Raw genomic sequence first — 7,474 nt, forward strand, 5'->3', positions numbered from 1 at the left:
ATCCCCAAAAGATCGTTCCTACATAATCAAAGGTGAGTTTTACATCTAGTTCATGTTATTCAAAGTATTGAGTAGTTAAAAGATTGTTTTAGAGAAGAAAGTGAATATGAACTCAAATGGGGAAATAATGGTTTTTTTAGTAGTAAGTTGTTTTGGTCATGTTTTTAGTAGAGATGAGTATAATCTTGTTATGAATGATGCTAATGACGTTGGGGAAATATTAGGGAAGAATGAATATGTTGTTGTATTGTAGTCATGGTTAAGGATGACTTTGAGAAGTAAAATCTTAGCTTGAAAATTATTTTTTGGATATATGGGGTTTCTATTTTTTTTGGGAGTTGTTTTATTACATGGAGAAATTTGTTGAAACAAAAATCGCAATTTTGCTAGCTTTTAGTCGTTTTAGTTTAGACAACATGTTTGAAATGATCTAATTTAGCACGAATTCTCTTTTGAGTTGTCCTTGGAAAGGGAGAACGCATCTTTAAAGGAGACATAAAGGTTTTAAAAGGCTACCCTTCTTTTCTAAGGCATGAACTGTGACATGATTTTCTTATCTTCCATAATCTTCCTCATTCGGAAAAAGGTCATGTTAAAAAAGAGCCCCCAGAGATAAAGTTAAAGATATGTTCTATGATAATGGTGTTATAGTTTTTAAAACTACATACGACCTCCGGGCGCCCCTCCCCGGAAATATGAGGCCCCAAATTTTCAAATTTTACGAAAAAATTGATAGGGGTTCTTATGATAAAAATTTCATGTTGTGACCCTGGATTTATATTGCCCCCCAAATGCTAGGCCCCAGTTCTTCCCCTCTGAGATGTTGATGAATTTTTTTCGAAACAAAGGGGTCGTTCCCCCGGATCCCCAAAGTAAACCCTTGCCCAAAAAATGGGACGTTGAGATTCGATGAGTCTCCGTCCATTCATGATAGTTGGCCTTGTCTTTGTTTTTTTCTTAAAGTGAGACAGAAATGATGATCATGATGGGGAAATGATTGTCCCTTTCCCCGGGTGATATAAAGAAATTCCTTATCAAAAATTTGTTTCGAAATGCCCCATAAAAGCTAGAATTTCGACTTAAAACTCTTGATATATTGATAAAAAACTCCGTGTGATGGCAATGATAATACGGATCTTCGAGCCTTGTTTGGGGGGGTACGAATGCTTAGTGAAACTGGCCCTCGGGCCGAATACGGATTGCAAGCTGCGTGGCCGAATACGGATTCATCGACCCTATGTGGCCGAATATGGATAATGTTTAATGTGTGGCGGGTCGGCCTTATATATGTATTGCTTCCGTTCCGAGAAAAGAAAACCAAGTATGACGAACTCTTCCAAGGTATACTGGCCCTTTGTTTATTTTTTTGCGTTTTATTTTTTACTTTTCTGACTTACATACTGACATATTTCATCGCGTCCTTTTCTTGACGGTTTAAAGCCAGTGACGGGAATGACCCATTGGGGAGCTTTTGAGATTTTGGAAACTCCTTGTTGGGGGTGCCATTGATTTATTATTTTGTGTATCTATATATGTTTTGGGGCATGGGGGGGTCTGTCCCCCCAAGGCGTGGTACATTTGGTGATCCGAAAAATTAAAAAACGGTTCTCTAAGAACCCCATGCATGGAATTTCCGGGACCCCTTTTTGCCTTTTGGAAAGAAAGATTTATTAAAATGCTAAAGAAAAAGCTAATTAAGGTTGTGTTTAGTTTTGTAAATTTTAAATTTAGGTGTGTTTATATAGGTGAGAAAATGACAAATATGGCCCCTTATGTAAGTTGGTTCAAAATAGTCTTTAAGCCCTTTGAAAAATTTTCGGAGCTTAAGTTTGATAAAAGTTTAACTTTTGTTGTCAATTGTTTAACGATTTATGTTCGTTAGTTTGGGGAAAAACGGGAAAGAAACTTTAACCATAAACATCAAGAAAGTCCCATCAAATTCCATAATATCGTATAAAAGGAAAACCCAAAGACACTAAAAATATAAAAAGAAAAAGCATAAATTATATCTCAAAAAGTTATACCATGCTTTATAAATAAATAAAAAAACAGCAGAAACAACAAAAAGTGTACCTCTAAATGTGAGGTCCTGCTAATTTCCTTTTTTTTTTCTTTTTTTCTCATGGTTTATATCTCCCCAAAAGAGTTTGGTAAATATTTGACAAAAAGGGACAACTTTTAACAAACTTAAATGCCCAAAACTGAACAGTGGATACTTATGGAATTATTTTGGACCAACCCTCAAATATGAGGGATTATTTTTGTTATTTTTTCTTATATCATAGGCAAAAAGGAGTTGACAATTTAGAGGCTAAGTTACCCACTGGAGATTCCAAATGGTAGCAGTTTGGTTAAGGAATCCAATTTGCCGCATATTTTAACCTTATGGTATATCCCAAAGGATCCTAATTTTAGGGAATCTTAAAGAATTTCCACTAACTTGCTAACAATTGTGTTTGATCGTAATTTTTATGGTTTTGTTTAATCCTAATTGAGAAATAGATATATTATCACTAAGTTCTTCTCCTTTTGACAGTTTCTCTAAAGGAAAGAAAGAAAAGAAAAACAAGTTGATTGAAAGAAAACCTTGGGCATATTGATAGCGGAGTCAAAAATTTGAGTAAGGGGATTAGAAAAATATATAAGCATGTGACACTTAAGATATGAATCTATGTCAAGAGATTAATGGATCTAATTCGTTTTTATTATATATATATATATATATATATATATATATATATATATATATATATATGAGAGAAATTTCTTTTAATGTTTTTATTGTCTTTTTTAATTCTATGATATCACTAGCTAAAACTTCTACCTTTTATATATAAGGATAATATTTATTCAGTAATACTATGAATTATTATCTTAATTTATCACTTAACTATGATAAATTGGATGAAGTATGTGGACCATTTAACGTGAAGGTTTAACTTGTCAAAGAAATTAAAACCAATTTTATTTATTTAATTATGTTTTATCGCCTTCCCTGTCTCTGATTTTCTTTTAGCGTGGACTTTTCCCCTTTAATTATGTTAAATATGTGAAAATCAAAAACCACCGTTAGAAAGTGAACTTTTTTTTCTTTAAATTTTCTCTTTTACAAAATTAACATGGTTCAGTTTTAAATTTTAGCTTTCTTCTTCTTATTCTGTTTTTGTTTCTTCTTTTTCCTTCTTCAGCAACACTTAGATGCATGAGTCATGACGACATTATGAATAGGTCCAAAAGTGGAATTTTGTCTAAAACATTACTGGCAGCCATAACATAATTATACTAATCATGGATTAAATAATTACCAACTAATAATCCACGATTAAACATTTAAGTTTACTTACTATGAGTTGACCTGGTTAAGTGGTTTATGCAAATTGCAATATAAGCATTAAGATTAAGAGTGATATACTTCGATAATAAGGTACTATATAAGAACAAAAAAATCCTAATTGCAACTCTTTTTCTACCTACTCAATAACTTATACTATAGACTATAAGGAAAAGATCAACGTACGGCAAGTTTCAAGTTATGCAAATTGCAATATAAGCATTAAAATTAAGAGTGATATACTTCGATCAATAAAAGGTACTATATAAGAAAAAAAAAAAATCCTAATTGCAACTCTTTTTCTACCTCCCTCAATAACTTATACTATAGACTATAAGGAAAAGATCAACGTAGGGCAATTTTTAAATAGAATCAAGAGCAAAACAAGAATTTTATAGTCCCTTTTTGACCTTGATTCCTTTTTTGGAAAAATAATACTCCCTCCCGTGGGTATGGAGTTTTAAAAAAAAGGAGTTTTTTAAAAATTTTAAGGCCAAAAATTTTTAAAAGATTTTTGGTGTTATAAATTATCTCAAGCATAAAATGTAAAATTTAAAGTTAAATTATTGACAAATAAGAAAATGTATCATTTTTTTTAGGACAGACTAAAAAAAAAAAGTGTATCACTTATATTGAGACAGATGGAGTATTAGTAAGCATATAAGAATAACTTTTCTAACATATACCATAAATATAATTAGGATTCCCCCGGAGGGAACTACTAATTGTACTTCAACTAAAGAAATAAGAAAATATCTCTTTAAGAACAACCGGTTTTCTTCTATCTTGTATCTTATTTTTGTAACAATCTTGTAAGGAAATACAGGCAATTTTCTTCATTCTTAATTACTAGTTACTAGTAGTCTAGTACCATTCTGAATATATAATTTAATGAACCAAAATTTAAATATCATAATATAGGGACGCTCAAAATATTAATCAGACTCAACAGGATCAATTATGTTCATTAATATATCTTTTTATTTTCAATTCCATTTTAGGTAAAGGCTTTTATAGTTCTCAGTCTTTGTCATGGCGACGTCTGACGCTGCTAGTAAAAAAATAAAAATTTAATTTTTAAATGGATCTAATAGCTCTATTTAAATCAGAATTATAATTAACAATATTAATTATCAATAAGTGTTCGGGAAATTGATTGGGATTTAAGTATTTAACTTGGTAATTAAGGGGGAATACAGCTACTTAATTAAAGGCTTGCTTAAGAATGAAAAGTTCAAAAATAATCGGTTTTTGTTTAAAAACTTCAATCTGCTAGGGGGCTGATTTAGATTTTTGGGAAACACGTCTAACCTACGAAAATCTTGCCTGTTGATTTTATAATATTAGGGAAATAGACGGTATAAGTTTTGATGAGTAGCCTCTGTTTTTAAGGAATTATTTAAACCCGAATCTTTTTAGAGGCTTATCACCATGGTTTTTAAATACGATACTAATTCCTTTTAAAAGTGTTGTTCACTACAAAAAAAAATTATTTCCCCAAAACGGATATGTAAATTTATCGACTTCAAAACCGAGATCACGAAAATAGAAAATATTTTTTTTTTAAAAAATTTTAATAAACCGACGGATATCCATTGGTCTTTTTATTGTCAAAACCCAAAAATTGCTTTTCCTACCGGCCTATCGGAAATTGAATTGCCAAATATATTTTTTTAAAATTGACGAAAATATTTTTTAAAAAAAAAAAAATCAGAAAATGAGATTGCGGTGGGAAATTTGTGTGTGTGTATGTGTTTTTAAAAAAAAAAAAAATTCGTCGGTTTTTTTTGGGTAGACAATGTGGTTGAAAAAAGATGAATAAAAAAAAAAACCCTTAACCAACAGGGACCAGTGGTATAGCGGTAAAACAATACCATGCCATGCTACGGACCTCGGTTCGATGTGAAAAAACGGATAAAATGATCTTTTTTTTCCCTCGTAAATTAATCTTTGGGGATTTGATGATCTACTTTCCAAAAATATCAATTTTTTATCTTTAAAAACCCTGAATACCGACTATTTTTCCCCCGAGAAAGGTAGTGTTTTTTTTAGTGACGTTGATGTGAAAAACTCAGAGAAAAAACCCTTTAAAACCCCCCTTAAAGGAGAAAAGAGTAGGGTTATTTTAAGTCAAAATGATACCAAGTACCACTTTTAGTATTACTGGTTGAAATATAGCCAGCTTTTGCAAATTAATTCAGCAATAGTCGCAACTTTAAAGTGCAGCAAGACCTGTTGAAAAATAACAGAAGTACAAACCTTAAATAAAGTGCAGTATAATTTTCTGTTAGCTGATTATATATGTGGATGAATACCATGCCTGAGAATTGAGAAATAGTACTAGTACGTTTTGGGGGTAAGAATAACTATCCATAACACTGGTGGCATGATGTTATCCATCTTACAAAAGAAAAAAAAAGGGGGCACACGGGAAAAGGTAAAATAAGTAGTACATCTTATGACGAGCAAATATAAAATTTTATTGCATTAATATAAGACTATTTGCATTGAGCGGCTGAAAAGGGTTCTTGAATATAATAACTTTTCTAGGAAAAATAGACTATCTCACATGAATAAGAATTGAGAACGACGATGGGAAGGGGGTGAAAGAACCAACCCAAATTTTTGGGGCGTAACATAATGGTAGTTTGAGATCTAAAATTATTTTACCTTTGGTCACACTGTATAAGCTTGTGTTAATGGGTAAAAATAGCCTCCGCTAGACGAATCATTAGCAAAGGAAGTTCCTCAGTGGAACTTGACTTCATTCATTGTTGTAGGGCGTTATGATTGCTAGATACAAAAAAAAAACCCTAAAATTGCCCCACAGCGCCAAAACATAAGCAACCCAAAAATGGGGGAAAATATTTTTGAAAAACGGGCGAGTTCAAATTCGAAAGCCATGTCCAGTTTCTTGATCTCAACTTGGATCCATTTTCCCAAGCCAAATTTTTTAAAGTGGACCGGCTTACAATATATAACTCTTTTTCCCTTTGTCAAATAAGAAGTTAAAAAATAAAACAGAAAAAAAGATATGAGATTGAATCATACTTCCCAAAATTTTTATTCTATAAAAAAAGTGTTGCAATTGAAGTAGGAAACCTCATAAAATAGATACCTTTTTGTCTAAGAAAATGTCTGCTAACTTTTAGGGAAAGAAATCAAATTATCATAGAATTCTTTTTCTTTTTATAAGAAACTTTTTTTCTAATCTTAACCATTTATGTCTTAAAATTTTTTTGGGCACATAAAATTTGTTTCCAAAAAAAATAAGAAAAAATTTAAACCATAAACACTAAACACAAAAATCACCCCGACTACATAAAACACGTGTAAGTTTTATACCTTTAATGTAAACAACTTTTTCAAAGTTCATATATATGATAAGTTTCCTTAAAATGTGAGATTTGGAAAAGAACCTTACTTTTAATTAGGATCTGAAGATTAAACAAATTGACATTTTAAATTATGGGAATTTTGGTGATTTATGCGAAAAGGATGGTAGAAGCTAGAAAAAGGGGTAAAAAAAAATATCGCAAATATATCGACTTTGAAAGCTAGCTGATGACGTTGAAAAAAGATCAAAATATTTGCAAAACAAAAGACTACCTTTAAAGTGATCTGTATTTTGAAGCTTAAACAATAATCCCTACCTGAAAGAAATTTTGTAACACAACTCTCTCCGGGAAAAAAAAAAAAAAATTTGGGAAAAGGTTCTGCTAGAGTCTAGAATTCAAACTTATATATCACACACTGATACCAATACAAAAATAATATTAAAAACCTCATCTTTTTTATATATAATTTTGTTCTCGGGCTATATTAATTCGCCAAGTGGATACCATGTCTACATGTAACTAATTTTTTGGGGGGAGGAATTATCCATAATGCCGGTATGTTTTTTTTTTAAAAATAATCACCCTCGGTTTGGGGGTGCTTTTATTCCTTCCAGGCAAAACATAAGGAGGGGGACTTAAGGCCTTACCTCCTTTAAAAAAAGGATTATAGTATCCTGGTGGAGGGGTGTTGTTGGGGTATACCAACAATTTCTCCCTATCAACACTTTTTTTTAAATAACAAAAAAAATTTGCCTTATCATATCTTATCCCGAGACTAGGCGGTTTGGGTCTTTTCTAACCGAAA

The sequence above is a fragment of the Lycium ferocissimum genome, chromosome 7 (assembly GCF_029784015.1).
Source record: "Lycium ferocissimum isolate CSIRO_LF1 chromosome 7, AGI_CSIRO_Lferr_CH_V1, whole genome shotgun sequence".
Taxonomy (NCBI): Eukaryota; Viridiplantae; Streptophyta; class Magnoliopsida; order Solanales; family Solanaceae; genus Lycium; species Lycium ferocissimum.